The 26,388-nt window shown below is 44.4% G+C and overlaps 1 non-coding gene across 1 annotated transcript; it reads right to left on the bottom strand.

Moving 5' to 3' along the window:
- Window positions 1–24,930: 24,930 nt before the first annotated feature.
- Window positions 24,931–25,003, bottom strand: TRNAG-CCC (transfer RNA glycine (anticodon CCC)). Its single transcript has one exon. It is a non-coding gene; the product is annotated as a tRNA-Gly (tRNA).
- Window positions 25,004–26,388: the final 1,385 nt, after the last annotated feature.

Raw genomic sequence — 26,388 nt, 5'->3', positions numbered from 1 at the left:
ACAAAGTAATGTCTCTGCTTTTAATATGCTGTCTAGGTTGGTCATAACTTATCTTCCAAGCAGCAAGCGTCTTTTAATTTCATGGCTGCAATCACTCTCTGCAGTGATTTTGGACCCCCCCAAAATAAAGTTTGTTACTGTTTCCACTGTTTCCCCATCTATTTGCCATGAAGTGATGGAACCAGATGCCATGATCTTAGTTTTCTGAATGTTGAGCTTAAAGCAACTTTTTCACTCTGTTCTTTCACTTTCATCAAGAGGCTCTTTAGTTCTTCTTCACTTTCTACCATAAGCGTGGTGTCATCTGCATATCTGAGGTTATTGATATTTGTCCCAGCAATCTTGATTCCAGCTTGTGCTTCTTTCAGCCCAGCGTTTCTCATGATGTACTCTGCATAGAAGTTAAATAAGCAGGGTGACAATATACAGCCTTGACGTACTTCTTTCCCTATTTGGAACCAGTCTGTTGTTCCATGTCTAGTTCTATAGGTTTCTCACGAGGCAGGTCAGGTGATCTGGTATTCCCATCTCTTTCAGAATTTTCCACAGTTTATTGTGATCCACACAGTCAAGGCTTTAGTGTAGTCAATAAAGCAGAAATAGATGTTTTTCTGGAACTCTCTTGCTTTTTCGATGATCCAACGGATGTTGTCAATTTGATCTCTGGTTCCTCTGCCTTTTCTAAAACCAGCTTGAACATCTGGAAGTTCACAGTTTACATATTGTTGAAGCCTGGCTTGGAGAATTTTGAGCATTACTCTTCTAGCGTGTGAGATGAGTACAATTGTGTGGTAGTTTGAACATTCTTTGGCATTGCTTTTCTTAGGGATTAGAATGAAAACTGACCTTTTCCAGTCCTGTGGCCACTGCTGTGTTTTCCAATTTGCTGACAGTTGAGTGCAGCACTTTCACAGCATCATCTTTTAGGATTTGAAATAGCTGAACTGGAATTCCATCACCTCCACTAGCTTTGTTCATAGTGATGCTTCCTAAGGCCCACTTGACTTCACATTCCAGGATGTCTGGCTGTAGGTGAGTGACCACACCATCGTGATTATCTGAGTCATGAAGATCATTTTTGTATATTTTTTGTTCTTCTGTGTATACTTGCCACCTCTTCATAATATCTTCTGCTTCTGTTAGGTCCATACCATTTCTGTCCTTTATTGAGCCCATCTTTGCATGGAATATTCCCTTGGTATCTCTAATTTTCTTGAAGATATCTCTAGTCTCTCCCATTCTATTGTTTTCCTCTATTTCTTTGCACTGATCACTGAGGAAGGCTTTCTTATCTCTCCTTGCTATTCTTTGGAACTCTGCATTCAAATGGGTATCTTTCCTTTTATCCTTTGATTTTCACTTCTCTTCTTTTCATAGCTATTTGTAAGGCCTCCTCAGACAGTCATTTTGCTATTTTGCATTTCTTTTTCTTGGGGATGGTCTTGATCCCTGTCTCCTGTATAATGTCACGAACTTCCGTCCATAGTTCATCAGGCACTCTATCTATCAGATCTAGGCCCTTAAATCTATTTCTCACTTCCACTGTATAATCATTAGAGATTTGATTTAGGTCATACCTGAATGGTCTAGTGGTTTTCCCTACTTTCTTCAATTTAAGTCTGAATTTGGCAATAAGAAGTTCATGATCTGAGCCACAATCAGTTCCTGATCTTGTTTTTGCTGACTGTATAGAGCTTCTCTATCTTTGGCTGCAAAGAATATAATCGATCTGATTTCAGTATTGACCAGCTGGTGATGTCCATGTGTAGAGTCTTCTCTTGTGTTGTTGGAAGAGGGTGTTTGCTATGATCAGTGCATTTTCTTGGCAGAACTCTATTAGCCTTTGCCCTGCTTTATTCTGTACTCCAAGGCCAAATTTGCCTGTTACTCCAGGTGTTTCTTGGCTTCCAACTTGTGCATTCCAGTCCCCTATAATGAAAAGGATATTTTTTGGAGGTATTAATCCTAGAAGGTCTTGTAGGTCTTCATAGAACTGTTTAACTACAGCTTCTTCAGTGTTACTGGTCAGGGCATAGACTTGGATTACTGTGATATTGATTGGTTTGCCTTGGAAACGAACAGAGGTCATTCTGTCATTTTTGAGATTACATTCAAGGACTGCATTTCAGACTCTTTTGTTGACTATGATGGCTACTCCGTTTCTTCCAAGGGATTCTTTCCCACAGTAGTAGATATAATGGTCATCTGAGTTAAATTCACCCATTCCAGTCCATTTTAGTTTGCTGATTCCTAAAATGTCAACGTTCACTCTTGCCATCTCCTGTTTGACCACTTCCAATTTGCCTTGATTCATGGACCTAACATTCCAGGTTCTTATGCAATATTGCTCTTTACAGCATTGGACTTGGCTTCCATCACCAGTCACATCCACAACTGGGTGTTGTTTTTGCTTTGTCTTCGTCTCTTCATTCTTTCTGGAGTTATTTCTCCACTGATCTCCCATAGCATATTGGGAATCTACCGACCTGTGGAGTTCATCTTTCAGTGTCCTATCTTTCTGCCTTTTCATACTGTTCATGGGGTTTTCAAGGCAAGAATACTGAAGTGGTTTGCCATTCCCTTCTCCGGTGGACCACATTTTGTCAGATCTCTCCACCATGACCCGCCCGTCTTGGGCAGCCCTACATGCATGGCTCATAACTTCATTGAGTTAGACAAGGCTGTGGTCCATGTGCTCATATTGGTTAACTTTCTGTGATTGTGCTTTTCAGTCTGTCTGCCCTCTGATGGAGAAGGATAAGAGGCTTATGAAAGCTTCCTGATGGGATAGACTGACTGAGGGGGATACTGGGTTTTGTTCTGATGGGCGGGGCCATGCTCAGCAAATCTTTAATTTTTATTGAGGTGCTCATTAAAGATGTATTAAATAAGTCAGTGTAATTCGCTGGTCTTGAAACAAAGAGTCCACCCCTCCCACATTCATTGGTCAGTTGGAGAACTTTAAAGGCCCCCATCCTTGTTAGGACACTTCTAGCCTAGCTGGGGAAAGTTCAGGAAGTGAGGAATATACTTCAGCTCTGGGTGGGGTGTCAAAACTCAGTTTCAGTCCCTCTTGTGTGTTGTTGGTTGAGTCCAGTCTATTCTCTGGGCCTTTGTTGTTCAGTCACTAATTCGCATCTGACTCTTTGCGACCCCATGGACTGCAGCACACCAGGCTTCCCTGTCCTTCACTATCTTCTGGAGTTTGCTCAAACTCATGTCCATTGAGTCAGTGATGGCCATCCAATCATCTCATACTCTGTTTCCCCTTTCTCCTCTTGCCCTCAATCTTTCCCAGCATCAAGGTCTTTTCCAATGAGTTGGCTCTTTGCATCAGGTGGCCAAAGTATTGGAGCCTCAGCTTCAGTATCAGTCCTTCCAATGAACAGTCAGGTTGATTTCCTTTAGGGATTGACTGGTTTGATCTCCTTGCAGTCCAAGGGACTCTCAAGTCTTCTCCTGCACCACAATTTGAAAACATCAGTTCTTGGGAGCTCAGCCTTCATTATGGTCCAGCTCTCACATCCGTACATGCCTACTGGAAAAACCGTAGCTTTGACTATATGAACCTTTTGTTGGCAAAGTGATGTCTCTGGGCCTTGGTTTCCCTTTGATAAAAGGACCTGGTTGGGCCAGGTGTCCCGATGGCCCTATCTAGCTCCATCATCTTGAGAAAACTTAGGGGACTCTAGTAATCCCAGAGGCCTCATCCTGATGGGGAAGGTAGAGAGCATCCATTTTCTTCCCAAAGAGAAGAGTCTGGAGTGGCCTGGGTCTCAGAGACAGGAATCTGAATGGAAAGTAGAGGTCAGCCCTGGCCTTAGGGGTCACTCAGGACCAACTCCTCAGCTGCCCTCAGGAGGGCCTCTGTGTGGGGGGCAGGAGCAAGTCATCCACTTGACCTTGACAGCCCTGAGGCCATGACATTCCTGCTCTACCTGGGGCATGTGGCTGACCACACAGCAAAGTCATTTCAAAGGCCATTGTTGCTGATCCTATAGCAAGGGGCACCCTTATGGGAGGGGCTGGGCCCTAGGGGACGTTAATGGGCTGACCCTTAGAAGGAATTTCAGGGTTGGCATTTTAGGGTTAACATCAAACTGCTCTGTAACAGCTCAGGGAGGGCAGGTCTTCCCAGTGGTGACCTATACTTTGTCCCTGGAATTGCTGAGGGACTTGAATGATCTGCCATTTATATGTTGAACCAGGTCACGTGCAATGATGCTTGTATCTTCCCCAGTAATCTTTTTTTTAAATTAATTTATTTTAATTGGAGGCTAATTACTTTACAATACTGTGGTGGTTTTTGCCACACATTGACATGAATCAGCCATGGGTGTACATGTGTTCCCCATCCTGAACCCCCCTCCCCACCCCATCCCTCAGGGTCATCCCAGTGCACCAGCCCTGAGCATCCTGTCTCATGCATCGAACCTGGACTGGCAATCTGTTTCACATATGATAATATACATGTTTCAATGCTATTCTCTCGGATCATCCCACCCTCGCCTTCCAGCAATCTTAAGGCTAAGTTTTTTTCCTTTAACTCATGCTTGGGCTGTACTTCAACATGTGTTAAGTTACATCTCATTTAGGCTCTCTCAACTTTGATAGCTGGAAATGCCAAAGTGTAATATTGTAGTATATATGTGTGTGTGTCAAGTCGCTTCAGTCATGTCTGACCTTTGCGACCCAATGGACTGTAGCCCGACAGGCTCTTCTGTCCATGGGATTCTCCAGGCAAGAATACTTGAGTAGGTTGCCATGCCCTCCTCCAGAGGACCTTCCCGATTCAGGAATTGAACCTATATCTCTTATGTCTCCTGCATTGGCAGGGGAGTTCTTTACCACTAGCACCACCGATACAAATACATGTCTATATGCGTGTATCTATGAAAGAATAATACACAGGCTCTCAGGGCATCTGGGAATATCTGGAGCCACACAGTTTTTAAAAAATATTTATTTGTATTTTTATTTTGCTGTGCCGGGTCTTAGTGCTGCAGGATCTTCCATCCTAATTGCGGCATGTGGGATCTTTAGTTGCAGCATGCAAACTCTTAGTGGCGGCATGCAGGATCTAGTTCCCTGACCAGGGATTGAACCTGGGCCCCTTGCAGTGGGAGCACAGAGTCTCAGTCACTGGACCACCAGGGCAGTCCCAGCCAGTTCTTTGAAGAAGCTCAGGCTATCTTCAGCAAGGTTGCCCCTCCCTCCTCTCACGTTTTTTGTCTCTGAACAGTAAGGACAACAATTCACCAAGAAACCCAGAGTCTGCTGTCACTCACACACATGATTCACCAACAAGCCCTGTTGATTCTCTTGCCCATGTGGCTCTGGGACCCTTCCCACCATCTCTTGCTTAGAGACATGACTGCCTCCTCGTGGGCCACTGGCCTCTGCCCTCTGTTTCGGCTGCATCTCTGGCTGCTCCCCTCTGGTCTCTGTGGCCCAGCCATTCCAAGACCTCTTGGTTCCCTGAAAACGTCAGGTTCCTTCCTATGTCCGCATTCCTTTGCTTGGAGCTGAGTATTTCTCTAACCAAACTGGATTATTTTTACTGATTCCTCTGGATTCAAAGCAGACATCCCTTCTCGTTGCAGTTGTCCACATTCCCCATGTTGCTACCCGTGCTAAGTCGCTTCAGTCCTGTTTAACTCTTTGCAACCCCATGGACTGTAGCCTGCCAGGCTCCTCTGTCCATGGGATTTTCCTGGCAAGAATACTGGAATGGGTTGCCATGCCCTCCTCCAGGGGATCTTCCCGACCCAGAGACCAAACCTGCATCTCAGTGTCTCCTGCATTGGCAGGTGGGTTTTTTTTTTTAAACCACTAATGCCCCATAGTCTTCATTATAATTGGGTCCACGCCTGTATAGGAGTCTATCAGCAGGCCTCCCTACAGCTCATCACCACATATTATAGGGTATAAAACATGTTTCCTCTGTTCCCCCAATGTACATAAGCTGCATAGAGTTTCCTTGATCTTTGGGAGGCAGGGTAGAGTCATAATTAAGATTGTCTCTAGGTTTGGATCCCGGCTCTACTGCTATACAAAAGTTGTCAAACTCTGTCTCAATTTTATCATCTATAAAATGGGCATAAAATAGTATCACGCTCATAGGCTTATGAGAATTAAATGAGAAAACACATAAGTATTTAGAATAGTGTCTGGCATAGAGAAAGTGCCCATGTATCATAACCTATTGTTTTCCTTCTTATTGTGTTTTTGAATTTGATCCTGACAGATCTATTCCTAGAAGTGAGATTACTGAATCAAAGGTGAGAAGGTTTTTATGGCTCTTGAAATGTTTTGACAAATTGCTTTTGAAAAGACTGCGCCACTTTCATCAGCATGTCCAAGCAACAACTGGTTGCCTTCTCCTGTCTTCCTGCTTAGTATATGCCATTGTTCAAAGAGCAGATCTTTGGAGATGAAAACCATGATGGACTCCATCTCTGGGCTTGGGGCTCTCCCCCTACCCCTCCCATTTAGCTCAATCCTCCACTCCCAGCCTAGAAGGCTCTCTCTTGCCTTGAGTGTGCCCTGTGCTGCTTGGCACTGTGTTTTTCTGGAATTGTGTGGTGTTACAATGATTTACTGAGATATTAACTTATCTGTTGCTCTTATTGTGGTAATTGTCATTCCCTCTCCCTTTCAAGATGGCAGCCAAGCTTGTTCCCTGCCACTCCTGGGTTTTGTGTTGCAAGGTATTGTGGGACCTGAAGGCAGGGTGGGGGGTGGGTGGGGCAGGGGCAAAGAGGTGATGGGGGGCTGTAACCCGGCCACTGGGGCTGCTGGTCAGGATTTAGGCTCCAGTCTCTGCGGAGACACAGAGAGCTGCCTCAGGGACCCGGGAAGTCCAGGGCTTTATTTAAGTTTCTTATTGGATTCTATATACCTGGCACAGTGGTAAGTGTTTAAAAATACTTCTTGAATGAATGAATGAGTGGATCTGTGTTGAGGGCAAGATCTTTGTGGATGGCTGTGAGTTGGAAGCCAGGGTTCTGATCAAGTGCCCTGGGTTCAGGGTGGGCCTGCTTTGGAGGGAGTAGAGGAATTGAGCTCCAGAGGAGGGGTCAGAGGAGACACCCAAACCTGGGAGTTCCTGCAGTCATGGAAAGAGGAGAGGAGGGGATGATGGACTTGGGCCTGATCCGGCCCTTGACAGGCTTGCCCTCTGGCATTCTAGGCCATGCTGGAGCCACCTGCAGTCATGGTCCTCGTATTCCAGCCTTGAATCTTCTTACAGGTGGTAGCAGCGTGACTGGAGAAGGCAAAGGTCCCAGGGGCATCAATCAGGACCAGTAACTGTGGTGGACATGACTACTGCCCCCACAAGCTTGGCTGTGTAACAAGTGGCCCCAATACCTCTTTATACCCATGTTAATTGGACTCTAAGCCCCTCATCCTGCCAGGCTGGTGAGGACTTCTGAGCTGATTCGGGCTTCTTTTCCTGGTCCGTGGCGGGTACAGGTGCCAGGGGTCTCGGGCTGAGCAAAGTCTCCTGCAGCCCTTACTGCTGCCCACACTTGGGGGTCCCAGTGCCTCAAGCAGCCCCAGCCAGTCCTTGGGTGATCTTCTTGGTCACTTCCCACAGAGGTCCTCTGGGTGGCCTTGAGGTTGCCTCCAGAACCTGCAGACCTCTGTCTTCCTGCCCACTTCCCCTCCCAGACTCTCTGCCCCTCCTGTTCTCCCCTCTTCAGAGACTCAGCTCTCTCTTCTCACTTCCAGATCATCTAGCAGCATCCACTCATGAGCTGGGCTCTGGTGAGATGTTCTGCAAGCAACTTCTACTGTAGGCCCTGGGTACATGAAAAGTGCAGCAAGAACAAAATGCAGATTAAGGTTGCAGTTTCAAATTATCTCGTCATCCCAGCATTTGCCAGTCTGGACTTACGTAGGACTTTCCTACATTTGCGCCACTTGATGGAAAATTCAGCACCCCTTTTCCCCCTAATTACCTGACTTTACAGAAAAAAGGGGCCTGTCTGTGTGTTTTTTGGTTTGTTTTGATGAGCGGAAGACCTGAGAGAGTCTGAAGCACTGTTTATGGAGATTGAATTCAGTTTGTGCTGCCCAGAACTGTCTAAGAGGCTGTGGGTTGGTTAAAATGTTTGTAATTAAGTTACTATTGCATTGTCATTTCAGGTTCCCAAACTGGGAGATCTTTAACCCCTCTCCCTTCCAAACCCCCTCCCCCCTCTCAAATCCACCACTAAATTACAGTCAACACAGCACTGATTTAAAAGAACACCATGAAATCATTCATCAGGCATCAGGCCCAACAAATCTGAGTTGTTTATTTCTAAGTCATTTAATAGCTAATTACATGCTGCATAATGTAAAACAATGCAGCAAGGCTCCATTAAGAATAAATCCAAGTGTCTGCAAGGCCCGTTACAGAAACCCAGGTTTGGCGTTCCCCGACTTTCAGTGACTGTGGGCTGAGGCTTTTGGCAAGTGAGAGACCCAGAAATAGAACCACTGTTTGTGAAACAACCCTGTTACCTTTAATAACCATTTTCTCCTCTTAAGTGCAGCAAAATATGGAAATATTGCCGTGCTCTTCGGTGCGATTTTCCTACTGTGATTTTTTTTTTTTCTTGTTAAAAGCCCCAAGAGATTGTATTTCTCTACCTACTTATTTGCTACTGTCAAAAGAGAGCAAAATTCAGGAAGAAAACTCAACTGTCAATCCCCAACAAGTATGCAATTATTTCAGGCTGGTGTTTTAAGCAAAAATGATTTTCATGGCAGAAACTTGCTTCTGTTTTCTGAACAGGGGATTTGAGGGTGGGGGGTATGACTTTGCTTTGAGCTGTTCCACTTCCTCTGGACATTCCCCAGCAACACCTGACACACAGAGGTGAATTTCCGCCCACAGGGCTGCGACATTAGGCTGAATGAAATGTCAGTTTTGGTGTCCTTTTGGACATCCCTTGGTGAGGGGGGAAAAAACCTCAAGTAATTCCTCTTCCTCCCACACAAAGCCCATCGGGGATGTTATACCAGGTGCTGGGCAGCAAATAACAGAAGGGTTTGGAAGGGAGGAGAAAACAGATGATCCTGTCCCCACCATAATATAGGGGAGATATATAAATGGGAGTAAGTGGTAATGTTCTTGAAAGATAAACAATTGACTGCCTGTCACCAATAATTGATGACTGAGATCCCGAAGAATGTAGCCATGATAAAAAAAGTACGTATAGAAGTGTACACACGCCATATTCTCCTGACATATCATTGCCTTCCTCTTTGCAGGAATCTTTGCGGGATCAAATTAGAAGTACTATTTGCTGAAAGGCAATATTCTCCTCTCCAGGCTTTTGAAAGCAGAGCGCCTTTTCTCCTGGGGAGCCTTCGTTTGACTTTCATCTTGATATTGAATTTAAGCCTCATATTTTATCGGCCCCTGGCCCACCTGGTGATAACTACTGTCTCATACAGTGGAAGTTTCATTTACCAGAAGGGCTAGGGGCAGACTCGACTGATTACTTGAACTTCAGTACTAATTAACTAAAATCTTTCTCTGATATGAACGGTCTTTGTTGGGGTTCTTCCAAAAGCACATTTGCTGGCTTTGCTGGCTGGCTCTGAGTTAAGGATACCATCGAGAAGAGGATTGAATTCCTGGGGGAAGAGGGCTTCCTGCAGTTCTGCATGGCTTAGAGGGCGTGCAAAGAGCAGCAGGTGGGAGCTGACATCAATTCCCTGGGGGGCAGTCAAACTTCCCACCCCAGAGAGCTCTCTGAGAATGACATGTTGGGCTGCCTTGGGAGGTAGATGATGTGTCCCAATTATTGGGGGATACTGTTGGTGGAGCTGGCTGATCCCTTGGAAGGGCTATTAAGAACTTACCAATGGCATCACTGAATCGCACAGCCTTTGAATCTGGTGCTACCAAGACCCACCCATATCCCATCATCCTTTACCGTACTGCAGCAAGAAGAACTGACTTCCCACAGTCAGCTCCTGAGGACAATTTTTTGCAGAACTGAAATCATTTTGCTTGCCCATTATGCTTTTGCTGGAAATGCTGGGGAATTCTCGCCCCCTGCCTCTGTGGCCCTCAACCAGTGGCTGGTGGCTTTAAATATCCTGGCCTCTCACTCTTCTTTATTTTTGGTTACGCTGGGTCCTCATGGCTGGAAGGGCTTTCTCTAGTTGCAGGGAGCGGGGGCTGCTCTTTACTGCGGTGCACAGGCTTTTCATTGTAGTGGCTTCTCTCGGCGGCGAGCACAGACTCTAGAGTGCGGGCTTCAGGACTGTGGCCCATGGACTTCTTTGCCCCGTGGCATGTGGGATCTTCTCAGACCAGGGGCTGAACCTTTGTCCTCTGCCTTGGCAGGTGAATTCTTAACCACTGGACAACCAGGGAAGTCCACCCTCACCCTTCTAACTCTGGGGTTTGTGTCTAACGCTGGCTCCCAGAGTTTCCTCAGTGGGGATGAAGTCTCAGTCACCTACAGTGGTAGCTGGCTTGAGAAAGCACCACCAATGGGTGAGGGTTAGGGATAGCCTTCCTCTTGACATCATGTCCCCGCTCTGCTACTAATCTGTCCTCTACTCTCCAACACGCACTCCCCATCCTTATCACAGGGCCTGCTCCTGGGGGAGCCCCAAATGAAAGATAATGATCATCTTTTCCAGACAAGAGGGCCCGTGGCCTGACAATGGGGCATCTTCAAGTTGGCTCAGGTGAACATGGTCTAGAACAAACAGACACTGGATTGTGAGGGGTTTTCTCAGCCCTGATGAGAAGCAGTTCTCTGATATCTTATGCCTGCTGACCCCACGCCTTCAGAGCCCCACCCGCTGCTCTGCTGCCCCCCACCACCCCACCTGTGTTGCCGGAGACCATGCCTTGGCTTTGTTTTCTACGGACCTGTGTCCCCCGTGTACCTCCTTTGCTTCAGGACTGAGGGCCCCGCCCTTGGCATCACAGCCCTTCCGGGTGCCACGGGCCCACTTCCTGCTCCTGAACATTCCTGAGAACAGCTCCCCGACCTCTTAGGCTTTCTCTTGTATATTCCTGAGACAGCGGTCACTCTGGCCGTCCGCGATACCGAGGACACTGCAAGGCCTCAGAGGCACCATTCTGAATGCAGACTTTTATTTTTTTTACTGTATTTTAAGGATAGAAGCAACAGGAAAATGGGTTAAACACATCCTGGCCTCAACCGGGGTTTGAATGCATTTAGATCCCTCCCTCCCTCCCTCTGTCCCTCTCCCTCTCTCTCTTTTTTCTTCTTCATTTAGATTTCATTGTTTGCTTCCTTACCTTAAAAGCTTAGAATCATGGTTAACTGAAGCTCCCCACTGTTGAGCACGCGTCAGTTACCAAGTTCTAGCTTTGAGAACGTTTCTGTGTTTCTGAATATCACAGGCAATGCTTGTCTCTGGGTATTTTCATAGCATGAACAGCCCTGAGTCAGCTTCTTGTTCAAGCCTGGGGGAGAAATATGAACACTTACATAGTACATCAACTGTGAATACCGTGCCAAGTTGCAGATAGCTCTCTGGGCCTCATCCCTAAAATGTTTGGGTGACACATTTCTGGCTGCTTCCGCCTTCTCTCCATACCTTGCTTCCTACCCAGAGTAGGCCCCCCTCCACTTCTGGCACATCAGCATGGGAGGACCTAGACTGTTGTCGCATCATGGTTTATGGCCCTTTAAGTGACAGTAAATGTTCCACCTCATTCTAGTCTGAAGGATTTTCCCTGCTAACTAGTTAGTCTCATTGGTAGTGCTTGCCTTGCCTGTGCCAGAGTCTTATCCGAGGCCTGGACCTCAGCATATCCGTGCAGCTGTAATAAGCAAGGACCTCCCCATTTCTGTTAGTGGGGATGGGGTTTTTCTTTGTTCCCCCTCATCTGCTAGAAGGTGCCCAGTAGGCTGGTTATTTTAAACTTGTGGAAACAGCATAGCATTAAAATAAACACTGCTGCTGCTAAGTCTCTTCAGTCGTGTCCGACTCTATTCGACCCCATAGATGGCAGCCCACCAGGCTTCCCTGTCCCTGGGATTCTCCAGGCAAGAACACTGGAGTGGGTTGCCATTTCCTTCTCCAATGCATGAAAGTGAAAAGTGAAAGTGAAGTCGCTCAGTCGTGTCCGACTCTAGCGACCCCATGGACTGCAGCCCATCAGGCTCCTCTGTCCACAGGATTTTCCAGGCAAAAGTACTGGAGTGGGGTGCCATTGCCTTCTCCGAAAATGAACACTAAAGAACGTTAAAAAAATTCTCTTAATCTTCTCCTTTTCCAAAGCAACACTTCTCATTTTTGCATGTTGTGGTGTAGGGCTGACCCCTGTCCAACACTGACTTTTTCTCTTCACATTGTGCAGAAATGTTTTTCCACGTTTCTACAGGGACTTCACAGTGATTCTTCTAATGACTGCAAAATCTGTGTGCTGGTTTCCTGAACTGCTCCTCTGCTCTTGGTAATTGAGGGGGTTTCCAGTCTTGGGCTCCTGCAACTAATATCTTCACAATGAAAACCTTTTGTTTTCGTTTACTTAACTCCTTTAGCATGTAGTCCACAGAAGGAATTATTGGGCCAAAAGGTGGAGATGTGCCTCTGGCTTTTGATAAATCTTTCGACATCACTTTCCAAAAAGGGAATCAATGTTCTCTGCCATCCCCTGGGGCTCCGTGCAGCCTGTTAGAGCCGCGTGTGCAGCCAACAGTCTATAAGGATTCCTAGCGCTCTCTCTGTCTTCTGTTCAGAGCCTCAAAAACTATCCCTGTTCTCTTGAGGAAGAATTGGAAATGACATTTTTAACCAAAAAAAAAAAAAAAAAAGACAAAAAAAACACACACCCTACACAAAAAAGACAAAAAAATCCCAAATGCTGGGATCACAGGCTACCTAATGAAGACCCTACGTGTCCCGCCCCCTGAGGGCTAACAGTGATGGTCAAAATGCACACTTGGGTATTAGGCAATGGCTTGCTGTCTCACTTACATTATTTTATTAGGTCTTCTAGCATCTAGCCAAGGTTGGTATTTATTATCCCCACTTAAAGATGAGCAAACCAAGGCTCTGAGAGATGAAGTAACTTGCTTCAGGTGAAAGGACTAGTGTCAGAGCCAGGATTGAGTTTTTGTCTACCTTGTTTCATAGGAACAAAAACTGTGATGCCAGGGTACTTAAATGTGTATTTGAAGGAAGCATCATGAAGATCATTGTCAGCTTCAGTGCCTCTTTGAGAAAAGGACTGCGGTTGTAGGGGTGAGACAGTCTGAGGGTTAGCCTGGACTCGATTCAGTCTAGACCTGTAAGCCCAGGTGAAAAAGACTCCTGGGCACACTGATACAGGGTATGGCTGATAAGAGAAACCCAAGATCAGCTAATAATCTGCAAGTGCTGTAATCTAAGTGAGCCTCTAATCAGGGAAGTTGAAATAGGGGAGTCAAGGAAGTCTTCCTGGAGGAGGTGTTGTTTGGGGGAGTCAAGGAAGTCTTCCTGGAGGAGGTGTTGTTTGGGCTGCAATTCAAAGGATAACAGAATCTAGAAGAAGTGTATAGTGGGAGAGGTAGGGAGACCATTCCAGCAGGGGAGTAGTGGCTGCAAAGGGCCTGTGGCTGGAGAGAATTAAGCATTTTTGAGAAACTAAAAGAAGGCTCATGTGGCAGGAGTGTAGAGCAGGCAGTCTCGGTCTTCTTACCTTGTTGTGCCAGCTTCCATGGGCAGGAGCAGAGGCCACAGGTGTGCTCCCCCTCTGAGAGGGGCTCTGGGTGGTGACGGGACTGCAGGCTAAGGGGAGGTCCTAAGGGAGCATGGTAGACGTGGTTCACTGGTTTCCCCAAGCTTCTGTCTGCCTCATTCCAGTTCAGGAGGTTGAGAAGCTGCACAGCACCTTCTCCAGACGCCCTGACAGCTCTAGTTCTGGATGTGAAGCAGGTCCTGGCAACTTTAGATGCAGGTGTACAAGATTGGGAGAGGGGAACAGTGGCAGAAGCCTTCTTCCTGCCCTTTTAGGCTGTTTTCTGATACTAAACAAGGTCATGGAAGTGTGAGGATTTCTGCAGCCATACTGCAAAGCCCATTCCATAGCCTCTTGGTCGTGGAGAGAGTCGAGATGGTAACAGAGGTAGCTGTGGTGGCCTCAGAGAGCAAAGGGCCACTGGGGCCAGTTCTGCTCATCTGGGAGTCATTCCTGGAGGCCAGGCTAGGAAGACTGCTCTAGCCCTTCCTGTAAATGTATCTAATTCCTGGTCTTGAATCCTTTCCTGTTAAAATGCTCTAGGGATGCTACTGATGCTTCCCCCCACCATCACCTAGGTTCCCCTGCAGTTGTGACAGTTCCCAGTTGCCCTCCCGAGTGCCCTCGCGTCAAAGGGTTCTCTGATCGCGGGTTTTTTCCACCACCTGGAATTCACTCTGCTAAAGGCAGGGGCAATCCAAGGGGTGAAGGTGTGAATGTCCATGGATTTCTTTCAGCCGCTGGGGGATGGGATGTTGTGAGTGTCCAGCTTTCTGTCATGGTCCACGTGATTTCTCAGGGTGTCTTCAGTGAGACTGAGCCTCAGTTGCCCACAGCAGTAACCCACTCACGAATGATTTTCTTTCTCTATCCTTTCATGCTTTGCCCACTTCCTTACTTGCATTTCCTAGGATCACCTTCTGAATAAACCACCTGTACCGAACTGTGGTGTTGGAGAAGACTCTTGAGAGTCCCTTGGACTGCAAGGAGATCCAACCAGTCCATCCTAAAGGAAATCAGTCTTGAATATTCATTGGAAGGACTGATGCTGAAGCTGAAACTCCAATACTTTGGCCACCTGATGCTTAGAACTGACTCATTGGAAAAGACCCTGAAGCTGGGAAAGATTGAAGGCGGGAGGAGAAGGGGACAACAGGATGAGATGGCTGGATGGCATCACTGACTCAATGGACATGAGTTTGAGTAAACTCCAGGAGTTGGTGATAGATAAGGAGGCCTGGCGTGCTAGTCCATGGGGTCGAAAAGAGTCAGACATGACTGAGCGACTGAACTAAACTGAACTGAACCTCAACCCTTGCCCCAGGGTCTCCTTTGGGGGAGCTCAAGGAAAGACAATAAATGCCTTAGAAGTTTCTGTTTTAGTGTGTGTTCCAAATCTGGCTAGGACAGAGAGACACAGAAGACTGGTTTACAGATCAAAGTATGGCTATTTTTCAACTAAGTCAAATATACTCCAGGCAATCACGTCACTGGGCTTTGAATTCATGTCCTGAGGCTTTTAGCCTTTTAGTCACAAGAGTGATTTCCCAACACATTAAAATAAATTACTAAAGTTGCATCTTTTTCAGTCCATCCATCCATCCATCTTTCCAGCCAGCAATCATTTATCAGACCTCTGCTTGCGTCCAGTGTTGTGCTGGAGGCTGAGGATAGAGAAACTAATTAGGCTTCCTGCCTGCAAATTACTTACTGTGATCATCCTACGGGCAAGTGTAGCTCTGCCATGCTGAGTGCCACTCTGATTTCTGCACATAATGCATTTAGCATGACCATATAAACTCAATACTAATGCCAACTAGTGGTCTTTTCATGTAAACATACTAGTCAGAACATTTTCATCTCTCCTGAAAAGTGTCTCCAACATTCAGACTGTGTCTGTATTTTATTAAAATGCCCTGTATTAAGACACTGCTTCCAAGGAACTAAATTTAGTTTGAGAAACTGCTCTCAATTTTGGAGTCATTAAATGTAGCCTTTGTGTGTATGTGCATATGACAGAGAAAAATTACAGCCAGCAGTGTCTATATTGAAAATCCTGCATTAGATTGTCATCAGTTGCTAATAATACATCATAATTATTCTTATAGGGTTAAGCTTTTCTCTTTCCTCCTCCACCTGTCTTGCCGAGATAACCTCTAAGGATGTCCTGGAAGACGGTGGGGCTGAAATTCTAAAGCTTTCATGACAGCTGAGCTCTCCATGCAATTCATTATGTTAGAAAGATGGGGAGGAGAGAGTTGTCTGCAAAGATAATGACTGTGCAATTTCCAGTCCATTCTCCTTGCAGCCGGATCTTGGAAGCAGCCCATGGACCAGTTTCATCAAGCAGACCTTGCTCATCTCTCATCCTTCTATACTGGGAAAGAGATTGTGTCTGGCTCAAGCTGAAACCCTGGGTGGATGGGCCAGTTTGGGGGGAATGGAATAAGGAAATAGAGTGGAGTTCATTCCCAAAGAGCTTGATTCTAGGGATCTTAGGTGCAGTTCTGGTTGACATCAGTGTCAAAAGGGCTCCCTCCAGAGGGTGGGCAGGGAACAGGAGATTGACTGCCAACCCAGGCCACAGTTCTGTGCTTTGTCTGTATCCCCAGCTTTGACCCCAGAGCCAGGCAAAGCAGGAGCTCAATAAATGTTTGTTGTCTCCCTGAGAAAGCACTGGTATAGGATTACATGCAGCAAGGAAATCAGCCAAGCATGGTTCCCGTGGGAAATAAAGTCGCGTTCTTCTTCAGTACCTGCCTATGGAATGAGATTCTCTGTAAGAGAATCCTAGCAGCGTCCATGTTGGACTATCTCTGGAGAGGAAGATCTCCTGTGTTTGTGGCAGACATCCCCAGCATTGCCCAGAAAGGTCAGAAAACTTCCAGGGACGGGGGATGCTACTGTTGCTACATCTTGCAGAATAGATTAAAACCAGCAAAATCCAGTGTGGCCCCCCAACAGAAGCCAAGCCAAGCCTTAAACACAAAGGTGGAGGTTTCCTCTAAGTAGAAGGCGGCAGGAATCACACTTGCGGTGTCTGCTGGGCAGGTTTTCATTCACACTTTCAAGGCTGTTTCATTTCCTTCCCAGCCCTCCTTCCTTTGTCTTCTTTCTATTTGTCACTAGCGTGCCCTTGGCAGGTTCTCAAGGTTATGGTTACTGTAGAAAGATTGACTTTGTCTGATTAGAGTAAGGAAAAGGGAACACTGAAAAATTAGAGAGTAGCATAATAGCAAACATTAGAAGACATTAAATTATTGTAAGTATTTGACATCATCTTTGTGCTCCTCTCCCTCAAAAAAAAAAAAAAAAAAAAAGAAAATCCTTTATTTGCTCTGTTGGCCAATGGCAGAGATAGTTAGCTGGCCTGCTAAATCAAGTCTCTACTTTCTTCTACAGTAAGAAGAAAAGCAATTTTAATTGAGCACAAAGCTACTTGGAATAAAACTAGACTTTTCTGGCCTTCCTTACAGCTAAGTGTGGCCATGTGACTAAATTCTAATCATTTAGATCCAAGCAGAAGTGGTGTTCCTTTATTGGAAATGTATTTAGCATGCATTTTCTTCAGTCAGTGGCTTTCTTAACAGTGTTTTTCAAAAGGGCAGAAGTATTTAATTTTGATAAAATGGAAGAGATGAATATCCTTTTTAATGGCTTACAATTTTTGTGTGCTCTTTAATAACTTTCTCCACCTCAAATTTGTGAAGCTGTTCTCAAATGATTTCTCCTAGAAGTTTTACAATGCTAGCTTTTATGTTAGAGTCTGTGACCCATCTTAAACTAATTTTTGCATATGGGATAAGGTAGGGGTGGAGGTTCATTTTTTTTTTTTTTTTACCAGGTGGATGCCTGGTTGTACCAGCATAATAATTTGTTGAAAAGACACCCGCGTCCATACACACATAAGGAACTGTCTTAGTGTCTTGGCGAAAGTAAGTTGTTAGTATATATTTGGGTCTAGTTCTGAATTTCGATTTTGTTCCATTCATATTTTTTTGTCTTTATGCAAATCCCACACTATCTTGATTGTTGTGGCTTTATCTGAAACAAGTACTGTGAGTTTTACAAAAATTTTTTCCAAAATTGCGTTGATTAGTTTAAGTCCTTCATATTTATTTCTGTATAAATTTTAGAGTCAGTTTTTCAATTTCTACAGAAATGGAATTTTTTACTGGGATTCTTTTGAACCTGGGAAGAATTGATATCTTAATAATACCAAATGTTTATAATCCATGAACATGGTGCATCATGCCATTTTTTAGGTCTTTTTAAACTTCTCTCAGCAATGTTTGTAATTTTCAGTGAAGGAGTTTTGCATGTCTTTTGTTAAATTTGCCTCTAAATGCTATTGCAGATGTTATTCTTTTAAAATTTTCATTTTAAATATTATATGCTGCTAGTGTGTAGAAATTCAACTAATTTTTTGTATATTTTCCTTGTATCCTATGGTGTTGCTAAATATACTAGTGTTCATATATTTTCTATTTCATTGATTTCTACTCTTTGTTATTTTCTTCCTTCTACTAATTTTATATTTTTCATTCTAATATATAGCTTCTTATAGTGGAGATGTAGATTAGTGATTTAAGTCTTTGTTTTCTAATATAAGCATTTAAGGATGTAAATTTCCCTCTAAGTACTCTGCCACATCCCATAAATTTGATAAGTTGTGTTTTCTTTATTATTCAGTTGGCAGGTGAGAATTCTATGAATGAACTATCCATTCCATTATCATTCAGTTGGAAATATTTTCTAATTTCTCCTGTGAATTCTTCATAATCCATGTATTGCTTAGAAGAGTGCTGCTTAATTTCCAGATATTTAGAGGTTTTCTAGAGTTTTAGGTTATTGACTTCTAATTAACTACCTTTTGTCACAGAACCATATTCTGAATTATTTTCAAAATTTAAAAAATTTTGAGACTTGTATCACGGTTTAGTATATTTCATAAATGTCAGTTAGGTCAAGCTGGTTGATAGTGTTATTCAGATTCTCTATATTTCTACTTATACTTTGTCTATTTCTATGAATTCTTGAGAAGGTAATGCTAAAATATACTTTTGTGGTTATGGATTTGTCTATATCTCCCTTTGCTGATTTCTGCCACGTGCATTTTGAAATTATGTTGCATATTCATTGAAGATAGTTTTGCATTTTTATTGAATTGACCCTTTTATCATTATGAATTTTTTATTTATCTCTGGTAATTTTTTAAATCATAAAGTCTACTTTGCCTAGTAATACTATAGCCACCTAAGCTTCTTATGATTAGTTTTTGGTCTATTTTTCTCCATCCTTTTACATTTGGTGTGTGCGTCACTCCGTGGTGCCTGACTCTTGCGACCCCATAGACTGTAGCCTGCCAGGCTCTTTGGTCCATGGGATTCTCTGGGCAAGGATACTGGAGTGGGTTGCCATTTCCTGCTCCAGGGGATCTTCTCGACCCAGGAATCGAACCTGGGTCTCCTGCATTGCAGGCGGACTCTTTACCAACTGAGCTATGAGGGACAGCCAAAAGATTTAACCTTTGTAGTTAAAGTGTGTCTCCTGAGTGGGCAGCAGATAGTTTGGTCTTGCTTTTGTATCTAGTCTAACATACTCTAGTTTTTAATAGGAGTGTTTAATCCATTTACATGTGATATAAATTATTGATATGGTTGTGCTTAGCTTCCTGTAGGGCTTCCCTTGTGGCTTAGCAGTAAAGAATCTGCCTGCCAATGCAGGAGATGCAGGTTCGATTCCTGAGTCGGGAAGACCCCCTGGTGAAAGAAATGGCAATGGACTCTGGTATTGTTCCCTGAGAAATCCCACGGACAGAGGAGGCTGGAGGACTACATTCCATGGGTCACAGAGAGTGGGACACGGCAGAGGGATGACTGACAACAGCAGCAAATCTTCCTGTTTTTTGTTTTCTATTTGGTTCACCTGTTCTTTATTCCTTTTCTCCCTGTTTTTGTTTTTTTTTTTTTTGGATTAGCATGTACTTATTTCATTTTTTAAAAAATATTTTTATTCATTCGTTTGTTTGGCTGCACTGGGTCTTAGTTGCAGCATTGAGGATCTGTACCTGTAACCTGTGAACTCTTACCTGTGCCATGTGGATCTAGTTCTCTGATCAGGGATTGAACCCAGGCCCCTTGTATTGGGAGCATGGAGTCTAAGCCATTGGACCACCAGGGAAGTCCCTCATATTTTATATCTCCTATTGGATTTTCAGCTGTTTCTCTTTATGCTTTTGCAATGGTTTCTCTAGGGATTAAATATACATTCTTAGTTTATCAACAGTTCAGTTGCTCAGTCGTGTCCGACTCTTTGCGACCCCATGGACTGCAGCATGCCAGGCTTCCCTTTTTCCATCACCAACTCCCAGAGCCTGCTCAAACTCATGTCCATTCCATTGGTGATGCCATCCAACCATCTCATCCTCTGTTGCCCCCTTCTCCTCCTGCCTTCAATCTTTCCCAGCATCAGGGTCTTTTCCAATAAGTCAGTTCTTCGCATCAGGTGGCCAAAGTATTGGAGTTTCAGCTTCAGCATGAGTCCTTCCAATGAATATTCAGGATTGATTTCCTTTAGGATGGACTGGTTGGATCTCCTTACAGTCCAAAGGACTCTCAAGAGTCTTCTCCAACACCACAGTTCAAAAGCATCAATTCTTCTGTGTTTAGCTTTCTTTATAGTCCAACTCTCACATCCATACATGACCACTGGAAAAACCATAGCCTTGACTAGATGGACCTTTGTTGGCAAAGTAATGTCTCTGCTTTTTAATATGCTGTCTAGGTTGGTCATAACTTTTCTTCCAAGGAGCAAGCATCTTTTAGTTTCATGGCTGCAGTTACCATCTGCAGTGATTTTGGAGCCCAAGAAAATAAAATCTGTCACTGTTTCCATTGTTTCCCCATCTATATGCCATGAAGTGATGGGATCGGATGCCATGATCTTAGCTTTCTTAATGTTGAGTTTTAAGCCAACTTTTTCACTCTCCTCTTTCACTTTCATCAAGAGGCTCTTTAGTTCTTAGGTTTCTGCCATAAGGGTGGTGTCATCTGCATATCTGAGGTTATTGTTATTTCTCCCAGCAATCTTGATTCCAGCTTGTGCTTCATCCAGCCTAGCATTTCGCGTGATATACTCGGCATATAAGTTAAATAAGCAGGGTGACAATATACAGCCTTGATGTACTCTTTTCCCAATTTGGAATCAGTCTGTTGTTCCATGTCCAGTTCTAACTGTTGCTTCTTGATGTGCATACAGATTTCTAAGGAGGCAGTTAAGGTGGTCTGGTATTCCGTCTCTTGAAGAATTTTCCACAGTTTGTTGTGATCCATATAATCAAAGGCTTTGGCGTAGTCGATAAAGCAGAAGTAGATGTTTTTCTTGGAGAAGGCAATGGCAACCCACTCCAGTACTCTTGCCTGAAAAATCCCATGGGTGGAGGAACCTGGTAGGCTGCAGTCCATGGAGTTGCTAAGAGTCGGACACGACTGGGAGACTTCACTTTCACTTTTCACTTTCATGTATTGGAGAAGGAAATGGCAACCCACTCCAGTGTTCTTGCCTGGAGAAACTCAGGGATGGGGGAGCCTGGTGGGCTGCTGTCTATGGGGTCGCACACAGTCGGATACAACTGAAGTGACTTAGCAGCAGCAGCAGCAGCAGCTGTTTTTCTGGAACTCTCTTGCTTGTTCGATGATCCAGTGGATGTTAGCAATTTGATCTGCGGTTCCTCTGCCTTTTCTAAAACCAGCTTGAACATCTGGAAGTTCAGGGTTTACATACTGTTGAAGCCTGGCTTGGAGAATTTTGAGCATTACTATGCTAGCATGTGAGATGAGTGCAATTGTGTGGTAGTTTGTACATTCTTTGGCATTGCTTTTCTTAGGGATTGGAATGAAAACCGACCTTTTCCAGTCCTGTGGCCACTGCTGAGTTTTCCAGATTTGCTGGCATATTGAGTGCAGGACTTCCACAGCATCATCTTTTAGGATTTGAAATAGTTCAACTCCACTAGCTTTGTTCCTAGTGATGCTTCCTAAGGCCCACTTGACTTCACATTCCAGGATGTCTGGCTCTAGGTGAATGATCACACCATCATGATCATCTGGGTCATGAAGATCTTTTTGTACAGTTCTTCTGTGTATTCTTGCCACCTCTTCTTAATATCTTCTGCTTCTGTTAGGTCCATATCATTTCTGTCCTTTATCGAGCCCATCTTTACATGAAATGTTCCCTTGGTATCTCTAATTTTCTTGAAGAGATCTGTAGTCTTTCCCATTCTATTATTTTCCTCTATTTCTTTGGATTGATCTCTGAGGAAGGCTTTCTTATCTCTCCTTGCTATTCTTTGGAACTCTGCATTCAAATGGGTATATCTTTCCTTTTCTCCTTTGCCTTTCGATTCTCTTCTTTTCATAGCTATTTGTAAGGCCTTGTCAGACAAGCATTTTACCTTTTTGCATTTGTTTTTCTTGGGGATGGTCTTGCTCCCTGCCTCCTGTACAATGTCAGGAACCTCTGTCCATAGTTCTTCAGGCACTCTGTCAGATCTAATCCCTTGACTCTATTTGTCACTTCCACTGTATAATCATAAAGGATTTGATTAAGGGCATACCTGAATGGTCCAGTGGTTTTCCCTACTTTCTTCAATTTAAGTCTGAACTTGGCAATAAGGAGCTCATGATCTGAGCCACAGTCAGCGCCCAGTCTTGTTTTTGCTGACTGTATAATTTATCATAGTCTACCTCAAATTCATGAATAATATAAGAACCTTTACTCCTCTCCCATCTTATGTGCTGTTGTTGTCATATTTCACTTTTACATGCACTTTAAATCCTACAATGTATTGTTATAATGTTTTCAATTTTAACTTTTTTCCTTTTATCTTGAAATAGCCCATATATTCAGTCACCATATTAATCTCTTCCTATAACCTAATATGTTTGTAAGAGTTGATTTAAATTTCTTATCTGTCAATCCATTAACTAGTATTTGTCTGTGGATCTGTTTCTATTGACTATGATTTTCCTGACTTTTGGTTACACAGTCTAGCTTCTTTGCATGTTTCAATCTTTTTTGTTTGGAGAGTAAAGTATAATATTTTTGCTTTGTTTTCCAGAACAGGCAAACCCACTCGTCTGTCTTGCAGATAGTGTGAGAGACTGAATCAGTCATTCCTCCTTGAGTCTGGTTGGGCTGCAGCCTTAATTAGATCGACAGTTTACCTGTTTTAAAACAGGTAAACTCTCATTGGTCTTCCAGCTTTTCTCTCTGGTCAGTATTTGAATTGGGAGGAGGTTGGATTAGAGTTTCAGATATTTTTGGTTTTGTGCATTCAGTGAACTCCTCAGGGCCCCCACCTCCAACCACCATGATCATCATGAAGCTGAGCAGGACTAAGAGATTTGTCTCTGCTCACCTGCCATTTCTTCACGACTCCTTCCTTCTTTGGCAACGGCTTTGACAGGGCAGCATTGTTGGGCTGAGTAATTTATTTTTGTGCTTGGGATTCTTTCAGATTCCTGCCAGAATTCTTTCAGAGGCCCTCCTGCCAGCCTGCACGCGGTCTGTGGCAGCTCTGTACTTTGTCAGTTTGGCTGAACTGAAACTATGTTTCCGAGAATTTCCTTCTCTGTACTTCTAGGTTACTTGAGGCCCCCAGAGACATTTTGCACAAGATCTGGCAGATAGAAGTGAAGCTGAAGGTCCATTGTTGGACATCCGGAAGGTTAGCGGGAACAATGGGAACGCTTACCTTGATGGCCAGCTCTCTAGCTCCCTTGAGAGCCTACACTTCTTCTCTGAATTGTAGGTCAGCTGTACCTCTGAGGCAAAGGCTGTTGGCTTTTCCTATAAATCATCCAGAGCATTCAGATTGGAAACTTTGAGCGACAGCGTGGATTCCAGTTTGTCCTCATAAGTTTCAGTTCATCCTTGCGATTCTTTCCTTTGTCCACATTCAATTTTCCTTTCTGGCTGCCAGTCTGGCTGACCTCTGGTGATTTAAGGCTTAATACTAGCTACAGAGGCAACAGCCTGTGAGTCTGCTTCACCAGGTCCCCAGCTTTCAAACTCATGAAATTAATCCCTGTTTCTCTGATAGTAGTAGTTTTGTTTCTCTAATCAACGCTGACAGCTACACAGGCAGCTAAGACTGAGCTGGTCTCTCCTCATTCCTGGACCATTTCTCCCCTCCGTGTTGCCACAAGTGTCCAGACCGGTTGCCCATCCTTTCTCAGGCAGGGCAGTTGCTGTGGCCCTCTGCTCACCTATGAATGGGTTTTTGGAATTCGGTTTGTCAAGGCTTCCTCCTACTCTTTGCTAGACCTGTTGAGGAAGATTTTAACTTTTGTCCAGATTTTCCTTGTTGTTACCATGGTATCAAAAGCCTTTTACATTCTTACATCCATATAGTCAAAGCTGTGGCTTTTGCAGTAGTCTTGTATGCATGTGGAAGTTGGACCATAAAGAAAGCTGAGTGCCGAAGAACTGATGCTTTCACATTGTGGTGCTGAAGAAGACCCTTGAGAGTTCCTTGGACTTCAAGGAGATCAAAAAGGAAATCAACACCGAGTATTTATTGGAAGGACTGATGTTGAGGCTCTAATACTTTGGCCATCTGACGCGAAGAGCTGACTCACTGGAAAAGACCCTAATGCTGGGAAAGACTGAGGGCAGGAGGAGAAGAGGGTGGCAGAGGATGAGGTGATTAGATAGCATCCCAGCTCAAGGGACATGATTTGGAACAAACTTGGGGAGATAGTGAAGGACGTGGGAGCCTGGTGTGCTGCAGTCCACGGGGTTGCAGAGTCAGACATAACTTAGTGACTGAACAATGATAACAACAGCACCCAAAATGTCAGCAAAATCCTGGAAAGTGTCCTTAAAGGGTGGATTTAGGCCCATCTCATCCCTTTTCTCCTTTCTGGGCAGGGAACACACACGATGGCCCAGCTACAGCAGCCGTCTTGGACCTGATAGCAGAGTGCACTCCCAGCTGTGATACGAGGCCTAGTGAGGAATAAGGGGACTGCAGTACAAACCACGGACAGCTGACTTCCAGAACTTTGATATGGGAGACTGAGACCTGGGATACTTATGATACTTTTTATTTTTGTTTTTTCCTTTAAAAAAAAAAGTATTTATTTGGCTGCACCAGGTCTTACCTGCAGCATGCAGGATCTTCGATCTTGGTTGTGGCACGTGGTATCTAGTTCCCTGACCAGGGATTGAACCTGGGCCCTCTACATTGGGAGTCCAGAGTCTTAGCCACTGGACTATCAGGGAAATCCCTCATTTTCTGATTCATGCAGCCAAATTTGTTTCCAGAGACTAGAACCAGCTTCTGGGACTTTGTGAGGCTACTCAGGATGGGTAGTGAAGAGCAGAATGATAGAAGGTGGAAGCAAGCCAGGAGGCTGTGCAGAAGACAGGCCAGATGGGAAGGGGATGGAAAGTAAAGATAACATGTCTAAGGGCAGGGTGGCTGATGCAGAAGACAGGCTACGAGGTGTGCTGGGAGAAAATGTACATTATTTTTTAAAGAAGCCCAGAAGGCATAAGACAGCACCCCCTCACCATGACAAAGGATTACCCAGGATGAGTTGGTGATACCCTGATAACCTAACCAGGAAAGCAATGGGAGCTCTATCAGGTCTGTGGTACCAAAGAGGCACCATACACACAGACTCAGTACAAGTCCTTCCAGTTACAGCTTCAGTCCATCTCTGATCTCATCCTTCAATCACATCCTAATCGTTTGCCCACTGTCCCCCATTCTCAAGTGTGGAACTATAAAGACTAGGGCTTTCCAAACTGTGGCATGCATGTGAAGCATCCAACAATCCTGTTAACTTGCAGATTCTGGTTTGGGGAGTCTGGGATGCGGTTGGAGATTCTGCATCTCTAACATCTTGAGTGATGCGGCTGCTGCTGGTCCCCAGGCCAGATATGAGTAACAGCAAGACCATGTGTTGCTCTTCCTCTAATGAATGTTTACTTCCTGCGTGTGGTTTTCCTTATGTAATCACATCACTGACATGCTGGGGCCGGCCTGTTTTGTCACTGGGATACCCTGGAAAGGGACTGCGAGTTCAGTCTCAGCTGGACCCTCTGCTCCGCTGGCTGCATTCCAACTTGGCTTGCCTCCTCTTGAGGTTGTAAGAATGTAAACAAAAAGCCCAGGAGATTTGATGCAGTAATGCCGGCCAGTTCCTGAGAGTTATTCTCTCAGTTTTCCCCAATAGCTCCTCTGAATGGACTCACATAACATATTTCATCTCTACTAACTAAGCCTAAGAAAATTCCCTCCTAAAATAAAACTTTTTAATTTTGATGAATAGTACTCAACTCTCCTGCCAAATAACAGTATCTCTAAAATTTCATATATCTCTATAAAAAAGAAGTTGACTGCAGCACCCTAGCTCATGATCAGTATTCCCTGTTAACCAACACCAGCAAGTTACTCAACTGTCTGAGCTTCACTTTATGCACATGAAAAATGGAGCTAATAATTCCTACTTTGCAGTGTGGTAGGCATTACCTACAATCACGCTCTCTTCCTCTTGCTGTCTGATCTCGCTTAATTAGATATGGTAAGATGACAGACATGGAAACTTAATTGCCTTAAAAGAAGAGTTTATTACCCACAGTTCCCAAAAGCAGGAGACATA

Source organism: Bos javanicus, chromosome 26 (assembly GCF_032452875.1).
Source record: "Bos javanicus breed banteng chromosome 26, ARS-OSU_banteng_1.0, whole genome shotgun sequence".
Lineage (NCBI taxonomy): Eukaryota > Metazoa > Chordata > Mammalia > Artiodactyla > Bovidae > Bos > Bos javanicus.
The sequence above is the reverse complement of the archived record's forward strand: the minus strand, read 5'-3'. Positions and strand labels throughout refer to the sequence as shown.